Genomic DNA, 26488 nt, shown 5'->3' with positions numbered 1-26488 from the left:
AATGACTCAGAAATTCAGCCAAGATCCAGGCTCGCTGGAAAACATTCTATAACAGCTACAAAGGTGTGGAGAGTATCATTAGAATGGTACAGCATGGTTTATTTATGAGCATGCACATGTATGGTTCAATAGTTATGTAACTTTGAATAGCGTGTGTCTTGCCATATATGACAACACCAGCCACAGAGGTTTATTGATGTTTTAAGTTAATTTAAAAAGATGATGTGCTAAAGTGCTCATGACAGCGTGTTCATGTGATGTGCAGATAAAAACAGCATGAAGAAAAATGAAACAGACAGATGTGGCTTTCATCATTTGACTTGTGTGAAATGTAAACTTAATGCACCCCCATCTGATTGTTCTAGCACAGACTCTGCTGAAGATCTATGTTAGTTTTCAGTACCATCAACCATTAAATAATCAAGTATTGTTGTGGTTCCAAACAAGTTTTGGATATTTTGTCGACCTCAGTACAAATTTTAACTAATTTCCTAAGATTAAAATTACTTAGAAGTTAGCCAATCTGGCAAATGAAACACTAGAGCTAATGATAAATAAACAATTTTTTCTCTGAATGCAGCCTACTAAGTGTTACTGTATTCCACTATTTTCTGTTTTGTGTTAATGTTGATTCAGAAGCCCTAAATTTGACCTGATTTGAACACTGTAGGAGACCAGACAGTGGAAGCGACTTGGCTTGTGTGACTTGGACCCAGATTGATCCTTTTGTCCTTGAAATTAGTATTTTGGTGAGATCACATTTCACAAAGATCTTCCATGAAGGACTTTGAATCATGAAGAAGGACACAATATTTCTCTTTCCTAAACAGCAACCTTGACAAGCTGTTAAAGACCAAACCAAACAGTCAAACAGAATACTGTCCACACTCAGGCCACGATGTTTCTGTTCACATGAACAAAAGTCTTCAGTCAACCTCCTCAACCTTATAACCCCAGACTACTGAGGTCATGGTGTCATTTCAGCCCCTTGTCTTGTCCAAACCATTGCAATGACTCTCTCCCCATGCTGCCCTTAACCTGTGCAGTCAACAAAACACCTCACGTCATCCTCCAGCACCTGGACTTTTCAGGAAACTAAGCCAGGATCTTGTTTGTGGACTTAAGCTTTGCATGTAACACCATCATCTTGGCACTGCTACAAGGCAAACTCAACCAGACGAATGCACCTGACTCCACCTGCAGGTGGATCACAGACTTCAGGTTCAGGAGCAGGGGAAACATATCATGGATTTCCAGACAGTCAGTACCACAGCCAAGTAAGACTGCATCTTTACCCCACCCAACCCCATCTACTCCTAAAATCAAAGCTCTATCAATCTCCTGAATTTTGACAATAACACTGCCCTCACTGGCTACGTCTCTACTGGGGAATCCAACTACTGGGGAGAGACTCACCATCTGGTGACTGGGTGCAGACAAAACAACTCTGAGCTAAGACAGTGGAGATGGATCCTGATTCAAGGAAAAGCCAAGCCCCTTATGCCCCCATCACCTGGGGTGACTCCCAAATTAAGGAACCGCAGCTACTAAGCTCAGAAAACAAGTAAATTAGGGTTTCCCTGCATCTGTTGACAGACCTCAGGAGACACTATGAATCAAGCTGCCTCTTATCTAGCACACCTTATCTTTAGTGTGAAGCTTTTTTAGGTTAAGCATCCACAATGTGTCTGAATCTCTCTCCCAAGTTATGTGAACATGACACCAAACTTTGGAGCAGTTGTTTGCCGGGCAGTTTATATGTCCACTGAGATCGACTGCTTCTGGAAATTATTTAAATCCTTTGAAGAGGTTCTTTTTTGGAATGAAGGAACATGTAAAATTCTGTCCATTCTTGATTCAAAGTCTTGCTTCCCCTTTCTACTTGTGCTAATTAAGAGCAACTTTGATCAGATTTGTTTATTCCTTCAGCCGTTATCTTAACTCTATTCTAGTGTGTCTCAGACAAGACTCAGGCGGCAAAGCATGTCATTGGTTTGTAAGTTTTCTGTGCTGCTAAAACAGTGTCATGCAGATGAGAAAAGCTCAACAAGTTTAACTACAATGCCCTGACAGAATACGTTTGGCAGTTTCTGCTAATGTTGATTAACATTTGGATTGACTAATCAAAAGGGAAAAGTGTGAATAAAGAATACCTTTCATCACACTCTGCCATCATCACGCAACAGTCCTAGTAGTAGTGCTGCATGATTTGGAAATAATGTTGCACTGCACAATGTCATGCATGCAAAACATTGCAATTTGCAGTTGAGATAGAATCCATAAATGATCATCAGTCTGCTTGCTTGGTCATCAAGGGATATGCAGAGACTACTGAGAGTTCTAAAGTAGCATAAAAAGATCAAAACCTGAAGTTTTTATATTACTGTTTTTCAACATAACTTTATATTTACCAAAATGTCAAAGTTTTAGGTGATGCACAATATTAGATTTTGGTCAATATCTGAAATGCAGATATTTGCAAAATAATTTCAGCTGATACCAAGATAACATTATTTCAATGTAGTACAGACCTAAATCTTTAGTCCTAAAAACACACTTTAAAGTTTTAGCAGGGTTCTTGCAGAGCCTTGAAAAGTCTCAGATAGTCTTAAATTTCACATTTAAAACTTAAAGTCTTAAAAAGTCGGATTTTAGCCATGGAAAGGTCTGAAATTTTAGCAGACACCTTGAGTAAGATGTGTCCTTATCCAATTTTCCTCCACCAATTGTTCCATAAATATTCTCCACAATTCAGACAGTTCAGTGTTGGATGTTCTAAATTTCCTGAGGGAATTTTATTTCATCTGGCTTACTGTGCTCCAATAAACCCTGTACTGTTGTGAAACTCTAGTCTAGTTCTCTAACATCTGGGCTACCAGGTTTCCCACTTGAAATACTTGCAGCCTACCTTTATTTTAACAGGTCTCTCTGACAAAAAGCATTGTTCTGCCCTTTAATAATAAAACTGTTAAGAATCAGCTCAGCACACCTGCAAAAATAGTTGTGATTATTATCAATATACTGTATACTGATAGAACAGAGGCATTGAATGTGCAGGAAATGGTCAAATTTGGGTGTTTATGGCCAAAAAACTCTATTGTTCCCTTTGCAATTACACATTTCATAACCAGTTTGTTAAATAAGAAAAATCAGCCCTGGTCGAGTGTACTGAGGATTTTTTTTTTTTTTTTTTTTTTGACTGTTTGGTCTGCAAGAAGTTTTTATTTTACTTTATTTCTATCAGTACAGGCCTCAGAAAGATATTTAAAAGTTTGAAATTTTGATTTTTAAAAGTGTGTAGGAACCCCGTTTAGGACCAACACATTTACAGATTTCATACCTGAAAACAGACTTTACAGTGTAAAGATGATGAATAAAGAAACAGACTTGAGATGACGGAGGTCTGTTGGTTCAGCCTAAAACTCCACTAACTTGTTTGTTCATACGGTCAGTATTTACAGCTGATAGAAGTTTTCATATCTACTCATATGATAATTCACTTTATTAGCTGGTATCTGCAGATACCAATATCATGCAGATTATATAATGCATCTCTTAAAGGTTCTTCTGCAAAGTGCAGTAGTGGCTCTGTTATAAACTTAAAGGCCTTTCTGCATCCATTTTAGTAATCCTTTCAAGTACTATATAATGCAGAAATAGTAATAATTGAATGTGGGATTATGTAATTGCACAGCCTGACATGATAATTGGGATTAGATAAACTGTAAGGTATTTCTGAGTAGCTAAGATCATCACAATGTAAGATTGATCAATAGGTGGGCAACAAGTACCTGTCTGCATCTACCAACACACACACACACACACGTGCAGTCTTTTCCATTTAGAATCAATGTCACTGTTTCAAAGTCTTTCAGTGCCATTCAGAAGCACATGATTTCAGATCATTTCATTATTATTGGTATCAAATCTACATGTAATGCAGTCCTTCACATATTCCTGCATAGATTTGGTTAATTAGTTATAAGATATTAAGCAATACCATCTATTTAAAAAGATTTGAGAATTATTAACAATTGCTATTGTGTCCCAGTCCATGTTCACACACTAGTCCCCCTCCCAGCATCATCATCAACCAGGACCTGAAGTGTGATCTCAACAGAAGCTCCTTTACCAAGATGGTACAACAGAGGATGTTCCTTTAGTCGCAGGTAAACAAGTTCAACCTGCCAAAGTCAATGATGGTGTTGTCCTATACTGCCAACATCCAGAACATTCTCGGCTCCAAGATCCCAGTCAAGCACACTGATGCAGTGTCCAAAGTCAAGGGAAGACTGCACCCTATCATTCCTGATTTGCAGTCATCCCTTTAAGGCATGTTTGCTTCCAAGACTCAAGCAAGCAACAAAGACCACTGTATATCTGACCTCTGCTGACTTAAACCTCATGCCACATGGCAGTTTTAGCCTGCTGCAGGTAACCTCAACATTTAGGCTGAATCCACATTTGACGCTAACTCTAATCCTGAAAGGACAAAACAGATTTACAGTTGTAAGACTTAATTTCTAACTTTAAAAATTTGACAAATGGGGAATTTAATTGCACTTTTGCAAACTGCACAGTGATCCTACTCTGATCAAACACAGCACTGATATATTAATTTCAAGTCAGTCTTCTTTATTTTGATGTTACTCTAAGCACTTGCATGCAAATAACAAAATTACAATTCCTTATGCGTATAAAACTTATTTGGCAATAAATATGTTCTCAAAGCGTCTTGGTTAATGTTGTCTGTTTGCTAACCTGCTCTGCCCCCGGCTCGCCTGAAGATCTTAGCCATCAGTGTTTCGCTTCACCTTCCTGTCCAGCATCACAAATGCTGCCAGTTGATGTTTGTCCCACTGCTTTAGTGGTATCCCGCAGAGACAACTCGGGGCAGAAAACACATCCTATTAAACACTGTTGAGTGCACAATGACCTTATGAGGACAGCAGCGCTTTGATTCTCCTCCTGGGGATTTGTTTTTTTGGTAAACACATACACCTCAGAGAAACCGAACGTCTTCTCTTCAAACGCGTTCACCTGAAAAAATACATTCTGGTTTGTTAGGAAATAGCACAGTGCACTTTATGCTTTAAACATTTCTGGCAAACAAACCTGGAGCAAACATTGATTTGTTTCCGTTCTGTGCACAGTTTAAATATAAAACTTTCTGCACTGGAGCATGAATCCTTAAATTAGCAAATAGCCAAGGCTTTACAACATCTGCAGTCAAATTTAACTAGACGTCCTGAAATAACAGCCACCAGTTTGCCCTTTCAAAGTTAAAGAAATGTCACCCACAGATCAGCAAAGACAGTTGTACGCCAAGGTCAAGCGACAGAGAGAGAGGAGGGTACGTCTGAGGTTTTCTCACTCGCCCTGTCTTGCCACCATCTGTCCTGAGGACTGGCATCAATGAGTGTACAGACGGGCCCTCACTAATAAGCTCAACCAGGCAGCAGTGAAAGAAGCCACATGAGGACATCTGCAGACATGCTCACCATCATCATTACTCAGGGAGTGCAAATAAGGCCAGACACGACTGGAGACGCTCGCCTGTGTCAAGACTTGCCAGGACTCCTCGAAAGACAACATATTTCTAAGCACATTCCTTTCTGTATTGTTCTGGAGGCTGTAACGTATTGAGTGAATAAAAGAACATCTTTTTTTAAACACCAGGGGATGCTGCACATAATCACATGAAGGCTAATTCAAAGCAACTTCCCTTTCTCTCTTCCTTTTTTTTCAAGAAGACATCAATATTTTTAATACTGTATTTGTTTAATGATTTTTTTAAAGAATGAGATACACAAAATAATACAATAGTAAGAAAAAAGTCAAACACAATACATTTATAAAGCTGATAAGGCACTTTCTTTAAGCATTAAAAAGCCTTTATTTTCACGACATGACCATGCTGTGAAAATTAAGGCATTTTAATGCTTTAAGAGAGTGCCTAGGAGTTTTTTTTCTTGTTTATCAGCTTTATGAATCCCTTTTTCAAAGAGCACTTGACCCCTAGAAGCACTCCTTCCTATGGCTTTTTACAATACATTTATACTCATTGATTAAAATCATCAAAATCTTGGCAAACACAAAAAAATCAAGTAAATTTTTTTTATTATTTATTTAACAAAACTCTGTTAACACACAGCATTGCCTGTCATGTTGGAATAGAAAAGGGCCTTCCCCAAACTGTTTCCACACTGGTGGAAGCATAGCATTGTCCGAAATGTCTTGGTACGCTGAAGCATTAAGATTGGCCTTCAATGGAGATAAGGGGCCTTGCCCAGACCCTAAAAAACAACCCCATACCACTGTCCCTCCTCCACTCATCTTTACAGTCATGCAGGTAACTTCTCCCAGCATCCTGCAAACCCAGACTCACCCATCTGACTGCCAAACAGAGAAGAATGATTGGTCACTCCACAGAGCACGTTTCTGCTGCTCCAGTCCAGTGTCAGTGTGCTTTACTCCACTCTGTTCAATGCTTGGCATTGGACTTGGTGCATGCAGCTGCTCGGCAATTTTTCTATGAAAGAGAAAACAAGTTTACATTCCCAAATTGCATATATAAACACTCCTGTTCTCTTCTGACATTTCCAACATAGATATCCCATCAGACCCATCCTGTGGAGCTTTGAAGGACTGAAATAAAACTCCAAAATCCTTGTACAGGTCACTTATCCTAGCATTTATGAGACAGTGATCCCAGCAAACAGTTCTTTTCCTGTTCGGGTGGATGGATTATGCCACAGAGAGGCATAAGATTGTCTTGATGTGACACCACAGATGTTGTGTTTCTCAGTCCAAATAGTCTTGGAGTGTGCCAATTGTGGGTTTTCAGAATAGTCCTGTCTGTTAGTGACTGCTCCATGTGAGGGAACATCCAAAGTTCAGTGTTAATACGTAAGTACTCACCAGTCCTATGTGTTTAACAAGGAAACAAACCTCTGTGATTTAATAAACCATGGTTATTGTGTGTTTTAATCAAATCACACAGGTTAAAAAATACCTTAGCATTAAAAAGGTAAGCTCTTCCAAGTCATAATTTAACCCAAAATCTGTCACTAGAAAAACATAGTAACTTAGATAAGTAAGCATATGATGTTTCAGCACAAAAACATTCCCATTGTGTTGCCATGTTAGATTTTATTTTCATTACAAATAAGAAGTTACCCAAAATCAGGCTACCTGGGCTTGGACTTTTGTTGCCTTGGCATCGATACATGCAGAAATATTGTAGAAGAATATTGTCAAAGTTACAATCTTGATAACCCATGGTCTCAACTACAAGGATTTTCTGCAACACTTGTCACATTAGGTGTTGTTACCTCCACCAAGGAGGTTATGTGATCTGGTGGGTTTGTTTGTTTGTTGGTTAGCAACATAACATAAAGTCATGGACGGATTTTCATGACATTTTCAGGAAGTCAGAAATGGCATAAGGAAGAACTGATTAGATTTTGGGACTGATCCGGATCACCGTCTGGATCCAGGAATTTTTTAAAGGATTCTGGACTATTGGGAGATAGGGCTCAATGGCAGAGGTCTGCGCTGTTACCACTTTACACCAGGAGATGGCAGACATGAGTAACTTATTCAAAGTTTTGGAGTTTATAGAGTTTGAAAGACACACACCCGGTCGAGGAGACGTGTCGGAGTGTAACAGAGAGAAAGACGGCGAATTGTAGCGAGAATACTCACAATGCTGGGAGAAATAGAGGAATATTCACCCTGTGCCATAACTTCCACATGTAGCGAAGCCAATGCTTTGCCTCACCGTGTCTCCAACCCACTGGGGAGTAATCGGCGAATTAGATTTTTGGAGTGATCCGGATCACCGTTTGGATCCAGGAATGTTTTTAAAGGATTCTTCACTATCGGGAGATAGGGCTGATGGCAGAGGTCTGCACTCTCTGAGTGCTTTCTTGTTTCATTATGTAATTTGTGTAATTTCTAGGGCTAACACCTCCAGTAAGTTGGTCAGTTTGCTGGTCATTGAGCTTGCATTGCAGCAATGAATGATCAAGTAAAGAGAGAGAGAGAGGGGGAGCATGCAAGCATGTAGGAATGAGAGAAGAGAGCATGCAGCTGTGGGCAGTTCAGGCAGTGAGAGAGTAGTGGCAGACAAAAGCACTGTCAAAGTATATTTTATTTTCTACAGCATTTAAGCTCCAAACAGTGCAAAGACACATCAACATAATTGTGCAGGAATTTATTTGTACTGCAGTGGGGCTAGTGTCTCTGCTTCACCGTCGATCACAGCCTTTGCCATGCTGCTGACTTTATTCACTAGCTGGAAAATAGGTTCTTTTTCTAACTTCGTTCGGTGTTTCACTATGGGAATCACTTAGGCGTGACCTATTTGGAAGCTCCAATGACACAACTTCTGTCTCTGACAGACAGGTTGGACTGTGCTTGGGGCACGCCCCCTCATACTATCACGGTCGACCCACCTCTGTCAAATCATTCTCGCTTTCTTCCCGTGAGAAATTTACGGTAGCTCCCTTAGCTTATCTAAGATAACTATATACGGGCTATAACGTAATGGTGCGCCTAATTCGGCTTACCCTTTTTCAGTTTTCCCTCTGGCAGTCGTGTCTTCAGTCTCCACCCCCACCAAAGGACTGGAACCAAAAACCAAAGAGGCTGCATCCCGCCTGTGCCCCGCATCATACAGGTCATCTATCTCCAGCAGGGACCCTCATCCGTTGTGCATAGTCTGCATGGGCGCTAAACACGCTCAGACATCCCTGGCTGACCCACAGTCCTGTTCTAGTTGCACTTCAATGCCGGAAAAAAATCTGGAACGGAGACTGAGAGTAGTGGTGTCTGACAGTCAGGATCCTTCCCTGACCACAGCCCCTCCGCAGGCTACAACTAGCACCCGTCAGCTGCAAGCTAAAAGAGCTGGGTGGGCATGATGGAGGAAGAATCCCCAGATTTACCTCCACTTTTCGAGGACCTACTCGGAGTGGAACCGGGCATGGAAGAGGCAGAGGGCGTTGCTAACTCTGACCTACTCGACGTGGACGAGATGGAGGATGTGGAGGATGACTCCACCTTCCCTGTCCAGCAGTCCAGACCCCCCAGTGCCTCTGACACTGCTTCTGCTGTGGACAGCAGCTTGTATGATGTTTGTAAGCGGCCTACTTCTAAGCTAGGGATCCCTTGGCCCACAGCCATGGATGCCGAAGGGACAGAGAGAGACTTGTATGACAGTAAGAGGCTCCCACCAGGTCAACTGCCAGCAAAACAGCTCCTACCTGCAGTACCAGCATGCATGAAGGAGATGAGAAGATACTGGTCTAGCCCATTTAAGAGTAAACTCCCCACCAAAGGTTACTCTCAGCTGGACATCCACGGAATGGGGGAACTGGGGCTGGCTGAACCCCCAGTTGTGGAGCCTTCAGTGGCTTACCACCTCCACCCTAACCGCCATTCTCTTTCAGCCTCCAGCAACATTTCTCTGCCTAACAAAATGGAGCGTGTCACTGCCTCCATTTACCAGAGAATGTATAAGTATGTGGCTCTCAATGCTGTAACTCTGTTATCTGCTTATCAGGCTGAAATCATGGAAGAAATGGGCCATCACTTGGACTCCGGGACACCTAACCCAGTCCTCTGGGATGAGATCTGCATTGTCAATGATCTTATCTTATGCTCCTCCTGAGGTGCAATGCAGGGCAGTGGCCGAGTTCTGGGGCTTGCTGTCGCTGGTGAGAGAGCCTTGTGGCTGAACTTCTCAGGCCTGAGTGATGCACAGAAAGCTGACATTATGGATGCAGCATATGACCCCACTAAAGGCCTCTTTGGCCCAGCTATGGAGAAGATGAGGGAGACCAGTGCCCTCAGAAAACAGGAGGGTGAGGCCTTTGACCTCTGCTTCCCCAGGGAGTTGTTTCTCGTCCTGCTCAGGCACAGAGAGTTGGATTTGCAGCTGCTGCTGCCGCTGCACGAGGGAGACAGGGAGGTGTAAGGCCACAGAGACAGGTAGCGGGGCAGCAGCCTAACCAGCAACCTAACTCCAAGCCATGGGGAAAACACTCATTTGCAGCTGTAGATGGAAGAAAACGTCCCTCTAACCCCGGGGACATGAAGAAAAGAAGTCCTCCTAACCCTCCTTTCTTTTCCTACTCCTCCTCCTCTAAAAAAGGCAAGAAGAGAGGAGCAAAGCCTAAAAGCTCTGTGTTTGGAGACCCAGGCTGTTCCCAGTTACCCAGGGCTCCTTTCACATGTTCTCCTCCCTCATGTTCCAGAGGTGAAATAGCAGCAAACAGCACAGTGTCACCAAGCACTCACAGTTTGCACAAAAATAAAGCTTTCAGCCTCGCAGCCAGGCCAAGGGCCAAGGGTGAGTTGCAAACAAAAAATAAAACAGAAAATATGCCATTCTCCCTTGATGCCAACAGAGGGCGCTTGTGCCCCTCTGTTTGCAGACAGCCCTCGTCAGGCGCAGGGAGTGATGTCATCAAGGTACGACGACCTGGGCCCACTGTCAGCACGGGCAGACAGATGGCGCCCATGCGCAGTCCCTCCTTGGATTCTGTCCACTGTTTCTCAGGGGTACAGACTACAGTTTGCTATGAAACCACCCAGATTCAACGATGAGTTTGTTTCGGTAGCAGAGGGAGATGCAGCACTCCCGATACTTTCTCGTTCCAATAAAGGAGAGTACATCTTTCCGTCCCATTTTAGATCTCCGTGTGTTAAACAGACACCTACAAAAATACACTTTCAGGATGTTAACACACAAAGTGCTCTGCCACTCGATCCACCCGGCTGATTGGTTTGTAACGATTGATCTGTCAGATGCATTGCTATTCATCCCACACACAGAAAGTTTCTGAGGTTTGCCTTCCTGGGCAGGGCTTACAAATACAAAGCTACCCCGTTCGTGCTGTCGTTAGCACCAAGGGACTTCAGCAAATGTGTGGAGGCAGCACTGTCACCATTGAGGAACAGTGGCATCAGAATATTTTCATACAAGGGTGCTGCTTTATGCATTTCCCCCTCTCAGCCTGATCTCTCCCACCCTAGCCAGGGTGAGGGAACTGAACCTCTCACTCATCCTGGTTGCACCACGGTGCCATCCAAGCATTGGGTAGCAGAAATAATTCAGCTTCTAGCAGACGACGGGATCTCCTATCTCAGGTGCGAGGGGAGATCTACCACCCTCACCCAGACTGCATAGCACTCTAGGCTTGGCCCCTGAGAGATGGAATTTGAATGCCACTGGCCTGCCTGAGCAGGTTATTCACACCATTCAGAGTGCAAGAGCCTCCTCCACTCATGCTCTCTACAGTGGAAAATGGCAGGTTTTTGAAGAGTGGTGCACCTTGAGGCACACAATCCCTTTTCAGTGTTCGGTGGCTGACCTGCTGTGTTTTCTGCAGGACTTAATAGACAAAGGAAAGGCTTTTTCAACCATAAGGGTTTATTTAGCCGCTATTTCTGTGTGTCACATTGGTTTTCGGGACAAGCCCATGGGGGAGCATCCTCTAGTAAGCTGTTTTATGAAAGGGGCTCGGCAAAAACTACCAGTTTCAAGACCCCTGGTTCCATTGTGGGATCTGTCAGTTGTGTTAGAGGCCCTAACTCAACACCCATTTGAACCTTTGGAGGCAGTGGAGATGAAGTTTGTATCCCTGAAGACTGCATTATTACTGGCCTTAACGACAGTAAAGCGTGTAAGTGATTTACAGGCTTTGCCGATTTGACCCTCTTGTTTACAGTTTGCTCCTGGGTTCTCTAAGGTTTGCATGCGGCCCAATCCAGCCTTTGTGCCTAAAGTGGTCGAGGCGGCCCTACAGTGGAGTTGATGGCCTTTCATCCTCCTCCTTTTTCATCAGGAGAGGAGCAGAGACTTAACACTCTGTGCCCAGTACAGGCTTTCCACATGTATGTGAATAAAACAGCAGTGTTCAGGAGAACTGATCAGCTGTTTGTGTCTTGGGCTACTCTTCATAAGGGCAAACCGCTATCTCGTCAGAGGCTATCCCACTGGATCGTGGAAGCCATCTCTCTGGCCTGCCATGTAAGGGCCCTGCTGCCCCCTCAAGGCCTGAGGCCCCATTCCACTAGGAGCATGGCCACCTCTTGGGCTCTGTTTAGAGGTGTCTCAGTGCAGGACATCTGTGATGCTGCGAGCTGGGTGTCACCCCACACCTTCGTCAGATTTTACAGACTTGATGTTTCAGGGCCATCTGTGGCACAATCAGTGCTGGTGACAGTCGCACCTGGGTCACTTTGAGAACTGGTCCTAAGTCTGTAATATTTTATGGCTTTGGGATGCTCATGCAATCTGGGAGTTGTCTATATCTCCCATAGTGAAACACCAAACAAAGTTAGAAAAAGAACTTTGGGTTACTTGACGAAATCCCTGGTTCTTTAAAAACAGAGTGACGTGTTTCACCTTCACATCCCTCCTTACATAGGCATGGTAAGAAACCTGCCTAGAATGATTTGACAGAGGCGGGTCGACTGTGATAGTATGAGGGGGCGTGCCCCAAGCACAGTCCAACCTGTCTGTCAGAGACAGACGTTGTGTCATTGGAGCTTCCAAATAGGTCACGCCTAAGTGATTCCCATAGTGAAACACCTCACTCTGTTATCAAAGAACCAGGGATTACATCAAGTAACCCAAAGTTTCATTAAGTCCCTTTTTCATCTCATTAAAACACACACCATGATGTTGATGTCAGTTACAGACAGAAGACAGAGGTGGGAGACAGTGATGTCTCATTGCTCCTCTAAGTGTTTTACATCCCAACCTGTGGACTAATTTTCAGTTCAACTTAGTAAACAGGCTACACGCTGCATGCTGTCAGGGCAGAATTTGTTTGGAAATGACACAGCAGAGGCTAGAACAAGTGGATCCTGTTTATTGTTTTCCTTATAAACAATCAAAAGGCAATCATCTGGAGTTAGTTTATATTAAAACATGATGAGGTTAACAAGAATAGGTAAAAAGCTTGTATATGGATGACCGCCACTATCTGGGATACCTGTTGAAATGCCTGACTGAATTGTGTGTTCCGCAGTGATTTTTTTTGACAGTTAACCTGACACGCCAGCTGGACTCATATCGATTGCATGAATATATTTGAATCTGGAAAAGCTCCCATAAAAACATTTGGGAAGGGCAGGACTTTTTCCGTTACACCCCTACACCGTTTTGCATCAGAGAGGACTGAGAAGATTTCCCTGTATTAAAACTGAAAACACCTGAAGTATACACTATACTGTATATGCCAGGACTCTTAGTGAGCTCTGATCTCAACACTAGATTTTTCTCTTCACTGTCTTCTTTGTTTTTTTTGCACATATGACACCTCATATACAACCCTAATTCCAAAAACATTTGGGCAACGTGTAAAATGTATATAAAAGCAGAAGTCAATGATTATCAAATCTCATAACCCATATTTTCACAAAAGAACATAACTTATCAGATGTTGAAACTGAAAAATTATGTTATTTTGTGAAAAATATTAGCACATTTTAAATGTAATGGCAGCATCACATCTCAAAAAAGTAGGGACGGGCTGGAAAAAGGCTGGAAAAGTAAGTGTTACAAATGAAGAACAGTTGGAGGAGCATTTTGCAGCTAATTAGGTTAATTGTCAACAGGTCAGTAACATGACTGGGTATAAATGTAGCATTTTAGAGATGCAGAGTCTCTCAGATGTAAAGTTGGGTAGAAGTTCACCAATCTATGAAAAACTGTCTAAAAATTGTGCAATAATTTCAGAGAAAAATGCTCAGACTTTGAATATCCCACCATCTACAGTCCATGATGTCATTAAAAAAGTCAGAGAATATGGAGAATTCTCTGTAAGCAAGGGACAAGGCTGAAGGGGCCCTCGGGGGCCACTGTATTAGAAACAGGCATGATTCTGTACTGCTCCACTCTGAGTGGCTTTGTTTTGATATTTACACACATAATGACTTTCATACCGGCATAACTCTGTCTTTTGCCTTTGGCTCACCAGGTGTTGTTGTGCTTGATATCAGACAGACAGGAAGATTCCTATCAAGGTCATGGTAATTTAACCTTATAAGGTTTCTTATTATAAAGAATCCTGGGCAATCAGGGAAATCCCAATGCTATCAGAGTCACTAACAGGGAGTGATCATAATATCAGGGACAGGTAAACAGAATATAGCCATTTCAAAAATAGAAGTAAAAATTTGGCTTTCCTCATTTTTGGATTTTGATTATTTTATGTTGACTTTTGAAGACAGAATTAAATGTCACTTTTTCAGTAATTTTCTCACATGCAGCAATAGTTGAAACGGTGCTTTGACTGGCCTAACATCTTCACATGGAGGTCACAGATTCCATATTTGATGGTCTATTCTTTCCCTTCAAATCCTCAGGTGAGCGATGTGACCACAGAGATGAAACAGAGTAGTGTAGCGTGTTAGTCTACACTTCATTGGCTCGCCAGTTGCTGAGATACAAACAGCCAGCGGGGCAGGCAGCAGCGGTTCATTCAAGTTGAGCGTAAACACTACTGCTCTTTGATTTAGAAGGGGTCATGGAAGGTGAAGCGAAGGATAGGTTAGAGGTACATTTTTATCCTCATTTTTAACAGCTAAAGAGAGAGATATCAGTGACTGAGAAGAGAAGGAGCCAATGTTGAACTGATCATAAATCTGTTTGGGGGTTGCTCTTTATGATATTCCATCAGTTGTGGTTTCTGGAACTCTGCCACTTCAATAAGTAAGCAGCCGAAAAAAAGGGCTGTTTTCCCAGATCTGCATTGTCCTCAGATGAACCGGGACCTGCTGCCAAGAATCCAGTGAAGTTTATTGGGGGGTAAACGTGAGCAGGTTAGAATGCATCTCTGGTTTATAGCCACAACCTTAGAGCAAATGCAGTCCTCTCTTGTTTGCATATAAACTCCACTATCTGTTTGCTGTAGTAAAGTTTAAATAAGAAAATAAAGTCTAAGTATGCCTAAAAAGGCTGAGGGGCTGTGTAAGTGGACTAAACAACAAAGACGCTAAAGTGTCGGTTGAAACAGAGCACAAGAATGAGCAATACTGAGTCAGCTGCTAAAGTCGCTGCAGAGACGACAGACATCTTTACCACGGTCATAAACAACCAGACTGTCATCACATTCAGCAAGAGTACAACTAAAGAACACCAGACACCAAAGACAACGTTTAAGTCATCCTGTGTTCAAACAAACAACATGCTGGTTTTAGATCTAGGCAGAGACAGCTGAGTACCACGTTTCACAGCTCACAAACTAAACAAGATTTAAAGAATTCAGTAAAATTAAGATGACAAGGATGTGTATATGAACTAATCAGGAGCTGACACTGAGGTTGATTTTGCACAAACAACAATCAAAAACTCCAAAGTGCTTTAACTCTAAAATCAAACAAGAAATTACATGAACTTCTCATTTGGAAAGGGTTCACGTTTGGCTGCAGTACTGGGTAGAACTCATTTACATGTTTGGGCCAAAACCTGAGGCTGAAGTAAGGCGTAGATGTTGCGAGTACGCTGCCTGAGGGCACCATCAGGAGGGAAGGAGGGCTGACACTACCCCAGTCCTGCTCTGGATGTCCTGCATATTATCAGGGGTGCGGGGAAATAAGATGTTGAACAAATAACAACGTCCACACCTTTAGGGTTAAGTAGGGGTGGATGTGGCCAGTAAGCACAGTCTAGGGCAGTGGTTCCCAAAGTAGGGGTCGGGACCCCTAGTGGGGTCATGAGTCAGTGAAGGGGGGGTCACGGGTGTTTCCATGAAACAAAGAGAAATTCCATGATTTAAAATCAGACTTTTTATCTATTATTTTAAAGAATGTTGTTAAAACGAGTTCTAATTAAAATCAAAACATAGTTAATAAGTGATATTTGTACTTAAATGCAAGTAAAAGTTACAAAACTTCGTAAAATGCAAGTTTTGTGCATGATGCTTTGTGCAATATTGAGTGCTTTATCCCCCTCAAAGGAAGATGTGGGTTCCCAATCTCTGACACAGTTTTTTTTTTTTTTTGGGGGGGGGGGTGTTACAGACTGAGTAGTATGGGAACCCCTGGTCTAGGGTACCATCCAATCAGACAGTAGGATTGCCACATGCCCCTGATCATGCTGTGGATGTCCCAAGGGCCTGAAAGCATCTAGGTGTATAACCAGATGTGAGAAGGCCTGGACAAAATAAGATGAGTTGAGCTTGACATTGGCTGCCAAGCTACACACATGTAGTGCTGGACTCTGGCTGCCCTCTGCCCCCTCTCAAACCCTGGGACCTCAAGGTGAATCCTTAGCACCCCAAAACTTCTTTACAAGATGGTGCATGCCTCTGATTGATTATAGTGATGTTCTCTACAAGTATTCATCTCCTTGATGCCTGAAATCTTTGGATACTGTTTACCTCGGGGTGCTGAAGTTTATAGCAAACCTTAAGCCCTTAAGTCATCATTGTATTCTATATGATAAGGTTGGGTGGCCTTCTTTGGCCACACATCATTAGCATATCCTTATCTATAAGGCTTTACTAAATCTGCTTCCAACTTGTGTGATTTAATTCATGTTAAAAGTGCTGGGAGCTACAGTTGTTGCTCTCTGTTCCTAAAGTCCATCTGTAAATGAGTTAATGAAGTTTCACGTATGCTGCTTCTGCAGACTCTGTTACAGGAGACCTGATGTCTTAAAGGATCTAGATTGAAGGACTAGAGGAAGATGCATCAGATGGTAGATGTTTTGACTGCTGACTTTCTGCTCTCTGACTCAGAATTTGGTATTTTTGTGATTGTCACCTCTGTTTTTTATTTCTGTGTCCTGTTTATTGTGCTGCTGCCAGGACGCTCTTATAAATTAGATTTTTAACCTCAATGAGGTTTTCCTGGTTAAACAGATTTAAATAAATGATCCCTTTCAGCACATTCTGGTTAAGCCATGTCAGCATCTCCCTGCAGCCACAGTGGTGTTAAATATGTCTACCCTTTACCTTTTAACCATCCCCAGTCCTCTCTGCTTCTAGTTTCATGTATAAATATTGGTTGAAAAACAACGACTGACCTCAATATGAATCTTGTTGATTATGGGATCAGATTTGTGTGTTGACATGCATACTGATACCTTATTTTACCTTATAAACCATATGGAAGGCTGATACTGATATCAATAACTGTCTATATAAAGATGTGAATGCAATCGTGTCCGGATACGGGACAGAGCATTGTATGAGCTATATGACACCACTGAAAAACTAAACTTCTTTCCACAGCGTGGCTGTTTGGTCATCTCGGTTGAGATGCAAAGGCAATTAAAGTCTTTTGTCACCTCATAAACCACTGTGTCCATGCAGCCCCAGCCCATTTAATCCTCTGAGCTGTAGTCAATGTGTAATACGTAAAGCAACATGGTGCAGTTCGAAACAACCGGGTCTTGTGTACATTGTCCATTGTTAATCTTGCAGAAACTTCATTACCATCTTTGTTAATTGGATTAAATTTCATTGATTGTTCTGGAAAATACAGCGACTATTGGCCTGGCATTCTCTGGTTTTGTAAGACTCTATAGTTTTAATGATTCTGTTTAGTGGTTTATTTATCAGCAAACACAGTTTGATTTTGAAATCTAACCTCCTCTAGAAAACAGACTAAATCCGGTGCTTCTGGCCCTTGTCATAAATCCCTGACGGCTAGTCCTCACAAACTTTCTGTAGGAAACTGCTTTGGTTTCCTTAACTCATTTACCTCATGTTTTTGAAACACATAATAAGAGGGTGCTTTACAGTGCAATGGTTTGAATCATGTTAATGAAAATGTATACTATATTCATGACTTGTGAATTGCAGCTTCATGCCTATAAACCCAGACTAAACTCTGGCAGACGTATCGTCTTCCAGCTGGGCTCCCAGTCGTCTGTAGTCTGAGTCATCACGACGACTGCGAGCTGCAGACAGATGACATCTAACCTCCGCCTCTGGTTTACGGCAACCCCGCTCTCAGATATGACATGGACTTACTGTAATAGGAGATTAAGGCTTAACCAATACACCATGTGCTCACAGGAGCAGGAATGCTTTTGTTGAACATTCACACCAGTGAGTGGCTGTTAGCCAGTAAGGGCTAATATGTGTGGCCAGATGTTGAATCCCTGTGGAGTGCAGAGACGCTGAGAAGAACACAAAACCAGAGCCGGACTCTTTAACATAAATGTCTGTGTGGGTGTTGGTACTTTAACATAAAGTCCAGTATCCATTTATACGGTGTGAATAAGAAACACGTTCATTCTTAACCATCATTTTTCTCTGTCGTAGTGAAAGTTTACATTAGATTAAGGTTTTACCTTAATTTTATTTTTACAGAAAACCTAGAAAAGACTGAAAATACACAGAATATTTGTTAAAACAACTGGAAATTCCAGTACAAAAACTCATATTCATGTAGAAAGGCCTGGACAATGCTTTCAACAGATTTCTCTTCAGCAAATTAGGCTTATAATAACTTAGTTTTCCTAATATTGATGAAGATGCGGTCCTCCTACAGAAATGACTGGGCAGCTCAAAGATCCAGCACAGTGGTTCTGAACTAGATCAGTATCAGGACCCCTTCGCCACCTCCTTTACCATAAAAAATCTCAACCTAAATGTTTCTAACAAGAAGAGGTTCTGTTTGATATTAAGATGTAACAGAAGATGTGAAAAGAACAAGCAGATGGTGACGTGTCCTACAAAATAAAAGTACATCCTAGACGTCTTGCCTCATTTTTTGTCTTAGTGCTCACTTTACCCACCAGAAATGGCTTTGCAAACCACTTTTGGGTTCCAGCTCCTGACCAACCAGGTGAGAACCAAGTTTTCAGCAAAGGAGCATCCTTCAAGTCTAATTTACGCCCAATCTGTCAGCATGCTCTTGTTAAATTAACAAACACTCAAAGTAGAGCTGAACGATTTGGGAAAACAATCTAATCGTGATATTTTTACTCAATATTGGATTGCAATTTGATATGCAGTTATTTCTTTAGTTTTTCATCTTCCAACAAACCTAAGCAATTAATCATTCTGTATCACAACCAACACAATATTAGAAATATAAGAAAATTGACAAAAATGAAGAAAGTAGGATATTTTTTAGATATTCTAAAAAGAACTGGCACTTAATTAAATGATATGTAATGCATAGCATCTCTGCTGCAAAAGAAACAGTTTTAGACTGGTATTTTGACGCAAACTTCTGGTTAAAGGAATATTTCACCTTCTGAGATTTGAAAGCTGCAGCAGGCCGTGTTGGGATTCAGTCTAATTGTTGATTAATTGCTCAGCTCTAATCTGAAGCTATCTGGACATGTGCATATACAGCGAGGCTGAGCAGATAATCAAAGTTTAGACTGAAATGCCTAATACACTGCCCATCCAAAAAAAGTCACACACTCTAATATTTCATTGGACTGCATTAAGCTTTGATTACGCCACACACTAGCTGTGACATTGATAAGCTCACAGTGCAGTGTCACAACATTTATTTCTCTCCATAGTTGCATTCATTTTTTGCCAAGATCTTGTATTGATGATGGAGAGTTGGACCGCTGCACAAAGGCTTCTCCACCAGCACATCCCAAAGACTCTCAATGGGGTTAGGCTCTGGACTCTGTGGTGTCCAATCCATGTGTGAAAATGATGTCTCATGCTCCCCGAACCACTCGTTCACAATTTTAGCCTGATGATTCCTGGCATTGTCATCTTGGAATATGCCCATGCCATCTAACCTGACACGCACATCCATCTGGTAAACCTTCCATAGACGACGTTTGGAAAAGGGCAGAGCCTTTGAAAAAAGAACTCGGAGAGTGATTGGATGGACGTTCTGTCACATCTTTATGGGCCAATCAGAGCAACAAAACACACGGACAGATAGACATTTCATGGTCTATTTAGTAAATCTCTCTTTTAGAAATAAATAAATAAAACAGCCCACTTGGCAGTAAGAAACCTTCATGAGATAATTGTACTGAAGATTTTGGAGAGTGATCATTAAATACTTCCTGGAACATAAAGATGACATGACCTTAATGGTAAACGATTCCTTCCTGTCCTAGTTGATGAACATTCAAGTAAAGTCAGGAAGAGACAAGCAAACCATTTTTAATTCTGGTATTTTGTAGGAAAAGCAGCTTACAGTAGCACATGTTAAACCTTTTGATTGAATGCTTCCTGGAGCAAAAAGCTTCTGTGGATCATTAGAGATAAAACTCTAAAAAAAAAAAAAACTGGAATCAAGATTACAACGAAGTGATTTTTAAGGACAAGCAGCCACTCGTGTCTGTGACCGCAGGCTTGAAGCCTGGAATATTTAAAGCCAAAACAACTCCAACAAAGATGGGAGGATTTAAGAACACTGTCTGCTCCACCTTGGTTTGGGATTTGTTCAAACTACAATTACAGGAAGTCTTTTAATCTGGGCGAAAATGTAGATAGAATCTGACAGGTAACCTTAGAAACACATCTGTTATCAGACTATCGCAGTAGATTCATCATCTATTCAAAACTCATGCTTTTAAAATGTGACCTTAACATCTAAACATGTTACCAGCTTGTTCCTTCCATCATTGATGTCTTTTGTCTCTCTGTTGCTACTCTAAATACCTCCTCGCTGTTGTGCGCTCTATTTAGTCATCTGTTTAGACTCACGTGCATCAGCTGAAGTGTGCAGCTGACTTTACTGAGTAAAGAAGGAATGATTTCTTCATTCTTCTCTGTATTTATGAAAGTTCCTTTAGCCGCTCTCAGCTTTTATCTCTGTTGTTATTTAGCAGCAGCATTATGTGAATGCATGCTTCTTTCAGTGGGAGGATCATTAGCACTGTTTTAACTGTTGTCCTTCATCTCTGTAAATCTGCCTCTACAGTCTTTTTAAAGTGTTGGGAAGGTACTTTGAATAATTTTTCTTTCTGGTCCTTTTGAACAGTGTTGCCTGGATATTTCCATTTGATGAGAGGAAGTGCTTACCGTCAATGTGAAGCTATTCTTTGTATGAGAATCGAATAAAAGATGTTTTAGGTTTATTATTTAAACTAGTGCTGCACTACTTTGGTCTACAACCATGGCTTAGAGGATGAGGGCAGCGCTTATTTTGTTAAATACATTGTTTTATGATGTAATAGAATGCAGGAGTGCATGTACACAATGACACGCTCATACTACAGCTGTATTAGCACCTTTCAGGAGGTCCAGCTCAGTTATTTTCTCGCTATTTTCTTAGAATTGATAGGGTATGAGATAATACCAATATGATATTGGTTTTCACTGATGTGAAAATTTCTGTTGTTGTTCACTACAGAAATATTAGCTGCTCATGTATGATTAATAGTGGTGTTATGGTATTCAGTATTTGTATCACACGATGAATACGTCCAAGCATTAAAAAAATGTGACAAGGATTTACCCTCCAATAAATATAGCAGGAATGTACGTACGTTTGCTAACCACCATTAGAGAACCAACAAAGAAGAGGCCACGAAGAAGAAAGTTAGCTCCTGTTGCAAGAGAAGCAGAGTAGTCTCTGCACTGTTTTGAAGAAGTCTCTGGATGTGAAAGCAGAAAGGGTCAAAGATATTAGCGCTGCTAATACATTTTAAAGACTAAAAACAGACCCAACAGAGTTTTAAAGCGCTCTGCTCGGACTCAGTTTCAACGTCCCATCCTGTGTCAGTGATTGTTCACTAACATTAGTCGGGATTTTGCACGAGAATTGCACCTAACCTGACACGCCAGATGGATGTGTTTCACACATCCATCTGGGAAACCTCCCATAGAAGTTGTTTGGGAAAGGGCAGAGCCTTTGGAAAAAAAAACAAATTGGGGGGTTATTGGATGAATGTTTTGTTTGTCACATCTTTACGGGTCAGTCAGAGCAACAAAACATGTGACGTTGTAGGTGTGCGCCACAACTGAAGAGTAAAACCCATGGAGAACTGAATAACGCAACTGTAGATGTCAGTACACAACTTTTGTCGTTTTTGAAAAGAAAACTCAATGCTGTTCTTTGTTCTTCTCTTAACGAAGAAGAGTCATCATCTTCTGATAAAACTGACGCTATAGCAGCATCCACGCTAATCTCTTCCACCATAATTGCACCGGCCTCTTGTCGCTGTTTGCTTACATCACAACTCCGCTGCACCCGAAAGTTCTGCCTCTTACTCCTGATTAGTTCTGTCACTTTCTTACAGGGCCCAATCTGTTCAGATGGGAGCTTTGCAAGATTGATTCATTAGTGAGAAACAAAGAAATGGCTGAATCCATCTGCTTTGGAGGTTACATTGCACCGGCTTTTTACCAACAACGGACTCACAGCACACTTCATAAAATGTACACATGATACATTGCTAGAAAATGCACATATTTTAATTAGCATTTTATGTTGTATCTTTATTCTTTCAAATCAGGCTTCAAAAAGGCTGTAAACTGCGTTTTATTTAGTATGTTTTTTTTTTTTTCCTCTCTTTTCTTTCATGTTTAATACACCATAGGCTGTACAAACAATCACTGATCGTTAATATACTGGATGGAACCAAGTTTTAGCTACACTCATGTAAGTTTGACAATAATTAGTGAGAGCAGAATTATAAACGTGGGACTTTGTGGCCCCTGCTGAACCGTGACACCAAAACTGAGGTATGAACCGAACCATGAACTCTTTTTATTTATCTTTATCTTTCTTTATCTTTATCTTTCTTTTATTTATTTAATTATAAAGTCTGTGAGGTTGCAGGACAAAATAAACCCTACATCAGCTTTTCGTCCTCATTATTTAAACTTTAATGTGTTTTAAAGGCTGAGGTTTTTGGTTCAATCAACACTTATCAATACTGGTCAGAATAAATTAATATTAATACAAATCAGATAACTGCAAACACCCACTTTTGTGCATTCATAACAATGAAGCTGAGAAATTAGCTCAAGAAACTGCTCTTTATTAACCTTTACTCCATATTTTCTACTGTGTTAGGATAAAGGTACAAAACTTCCTGTTCAGATGAAACCTGCCTTTATTTTCAAGGACAGGGTAGAGCTTTTCATAGATAAAATGATATGTTATCTAATGAAGAGACAAGTAGATGAAAATATTCAAAGAGGAAAGTAAAAATGAGATGTTAGACTTCTCTTTTCCAGCAGATTTCCAGCGGATTTGTTCAAAGAATTTAGAATATTACAGAGGAAATATTAACAATGGAATGTCAGCACACACTGATGAAGTGTAGGGTTGTAACCAGATGGCATTAACTCATGATGCCTTAAGACCATTATGTACATAATTTAAACAGAAGTACATTTGATAGATAGAAAAATTAAATCTTTATCTTATGCGTTAAAGCTCTTGTGAGAAACTTCTGGTTTCTTTTGATTTTGGCGCCTCCTGTGGATGAAGTAGTACCTTTTATCTTCTGCTGATTTTTTTTTTCTTGTGCAAAGATGACTTCATCTCAGGCCTACAAAAATAATAATAACAATAATAATAATTCTGTGTGCTTCGATGATAAAGTCGAACTGATGAGGATAGTTTGAGAATTTTTGAATAAAGTTGAAATTTGGAGAGCAAAGTCAAACCTTATCAGACTCTAACAAACTGTCAGTCAGGGCTGATAAGGACCTGATGCCAATCTTAGCATAGCTCTTGACTTTCATGCCACAATTGTATTTCGGCTTTATTATCAGAGAGCACAGCATTATTTCTGTCCTGCACCCACGGCACTAATTCTCTTCCAAAATTTTTTCTTATAGCCAGTCACATGTTCGTCATGAATATCTGCTGAGGCTGTATCTGTGGCATGCTTTAGATCATGTCTAACATACTCTCCTGCAGCAGAAGTTTCTGTATCTAAATAACTTCATAGATATAATCAAAACTCTCTCTGATAGTCTAGTTAGCTTTGTGGATTCTCTCGAGACATCACTATTAATTCCAGTCAGTGTCCAGTTACAAACTCCTCACAGAGGCTTTAAAAACTCCAAACTATCCTATTTTACCACAAAACAAATCAAGGTCATTTGTTAGGCAGAGCTGTTGTTAATGGGTAGGTTATCTACTACAGCTGTCTGTCTGCTGAGTCTTGTGGTTTGTCACAGAGCGGTCGTGTTGATGGGCTTTCAGTGCAGTGAATCTGTGGGACCAACAGGTGGCTGTTCCAGGGTTACTGAGTCCTTAAAGAAGGCTTTCTTTGATTCTTTTATTATATCAAAATATTTGTTGGCATTTTTTGCAGAATCTTGGCAAAAGTGTTCCCCATAAAGTGACAAATCCCATTAAAAATTTCAGAAGTTACTGCATCATTGTAAAAGTAAAATACCTGACAAATAGAGGCAACAATCTTATTTCACTGGGATCAAATAATGAGTTCTACCAAATCAAACTCTAAGTTGATCAAACTATTTTTAAGATTTAACCATTTAAGTCGTTTTTAGATTTAAATTCCACTCCAGTGCCATAACAATGCTCCACTGTCATTACTGTTCTACCACCTTTATACTGATTCCATAACATTTTAATATCAGTGTCTTCATCAAAGATCTCATGTTTCACATTGCATTAAAGTGTTGCATAAGCTCCACATGTAGACAACTATTGGAGCTCCACACTCCCAGAGTGCTGTTCTCCACTGTTTCACAGTGCCCCGTCTCATCCCTGCAGCACCATTACTACCTCATGTACACTCTTCAAGTTCAAGCTGATTCTCTACCTGGGGGTTCTTAAATGGAGCAAAAAGAATTGGTTAATAACATTATTTGTGCAAAAACAAAGAAGATCCTCACAGAAGCTTTGATTTATGAAGGCACTGACTTCTCCTGATTTAAGGTAATGAGCTGAACCTGACCTGTAAAATAAAGGCAGCCAGCTCGACAGTGTTTTTTTCTTTTTTTTTTTTTTTTTGGCAGCTCTGGTTTTGTATTTCTCCTTTCAGACTCTCCACTGGCATCTTACAAAATCCTTCTATTAGATTTGAAATCCTTTAAAACCAAGCTAGCTGGCTCCCTGAAGTCATGTGACTATGAAATATTTGATTTGGTGCAGAAACATTAAAAATTTGACAAAAAAGCAAAGATACAAGATTGTGTGCATGTTTTTCTCCCCCTTTTTTTAGGAACTACACATCCCACAATCCATTGCAATCCCCTCAATTCATTTTTAGTGATAGTTTTTGAAACATAGAGATTTTAATAGTCTTTACTGAAGTGTTTATATTGTTCATATTTATGTTGAACTAAAATGTAGTTTGCATTTCATATACTGCCACCTGCTGATGTTTGATTTCTATGATAACAGCAGATCCACCAATCAGGACCATCCATAGGGAGGGGGTGGGGCTTTCTGGGGTCAAGCTGCTAAAGGTGGCCCATAAAGGCCAGAATTAACCTGGTTAATCCTCAACATAAGCAATCCAAAATCATGTTTATTAAAACTAAAATAATTTATGACATTTACAGCAAATTTACATTCTCTATTCATTATGAGTTAGTTAGTTAGTTTCATGATAAAAATGATTGGAGACTTCAGTTTTCCTTTAGTTTTTGTCAAAATGTCCAAACTCCACAGACTTTTCTGGGCAGAAAGATAAATAAAAATATATATATTTTTTTGTTTTTGAAGAATACCAGTGTGAGTTTAAATGCCACTTTGACCAAAGTTTGTTTGGTTTATTTACTGCTGGAACTGAATATTACTGAATCTGTTCAATATTTCAGAGGAGGGTCTGGGAACCATCACCTCACACTGGTGTGTCTGCTGTCAGTAACAGCTACAAACATGTAGACCTGCCACACATGAGCTTAACTACTAGACTAGCTATGTAGGGGGAAACCTGTCAACTTAAATCAGGCATGTATTTAGATTCATGTAGAGGAGAGCAGAGAGGAAGAATAACTTAGACACTAAATCAATATGGCCTGCTGCAGGTGCAATGTTGCTTTAACCTGAAATGTCTAAATACAAATTTAAAACTTCAGAAATTTAAGATATCTCTGAAAATGTGTGTTTTACTTTGCACACTGTTTTTCACCTAATGATAATAAAGCATCACAAATATTTGATTATACTCAAAAATGAATTAGGGCTGTCAGAATTAATGCATTAATTGTGATTGATTAAGGCCCATAATAAATGCAGCCATTTTTCAATTGCATTAATCTCATGCTTTAGTTAATCCATCTCAGAGTCTCCCTGTAGCCACAGTGATTCAAAATAAGTCCACAGCTGCACCTTAAAGCCTCATTTACCTTTAAAATCTAATAGACAGCTCTGAGAACAAGTCAGAAGTCATCAAACATTTACCTTTTACTGTTCCCTTATCTTCCATTTGATCCATAACAACTTCTTTTTCCCTAGTTAAATTCATGTCATAATCTCTAATCTGTCAGAGGTTCCTTATAGCCTTTCAAAATAAAAGCAGGTCATACTCTAAGGACGTTTTCAGTCCTGATAGTCCGGGGGACTCGGTCCATTTTGGAACAGAAATTGCAAC

The 26488-nt window shown here is 40.7% G+C and overlaps 1 long non-coding RNA gene across 3 annotated transcripts in view; it reads left to right on the top strand.

Annotated features, from left to right (window-relative positions):
* LOC121526311 overlaps positions 1 to 26488 on the top strand; it is a 74958-nt gene that overhangs the window by 29012 nt on the left and 19458 nt on the right. Inside the window, exon 5 of one of the 3 annotated variants that reach the window (XR_005993304.1) lies at positions 5304 to 5560. The exons of the other annotated variants lie outside the window; for them this stretch is intronic. This is a non-coding gene — a long non-coding RNA (uncharacterized LOC121526311). Of the gene's footprint in view, positions 1 to 5303; positions 5561 to 26488 lie in introns of those variants that run through there. 3 annotated transcript variants of the gene reach the window in all.

The sequence above is a fragment of the Cheilinus undulatus genome, linkage group 18 (assembly GCF_018320785.1).
Source record: "Cheilinus undulatus linkage group 18, ASM1832078v1, whole genome shotgun sequence".
In the NCBI taxonomy this organism is placed as follows: Eukaryota; Metazoa; Chordata; class Actinopteri; order Labriformes; family Labridae; genus Cheilinus; species Cheilinus undulatus.
The sequence above is the reverse complement of the archived record's forward strand: the minus strand, read 5'-3'. Positions and strand labels throughout refer to the sequence as shown.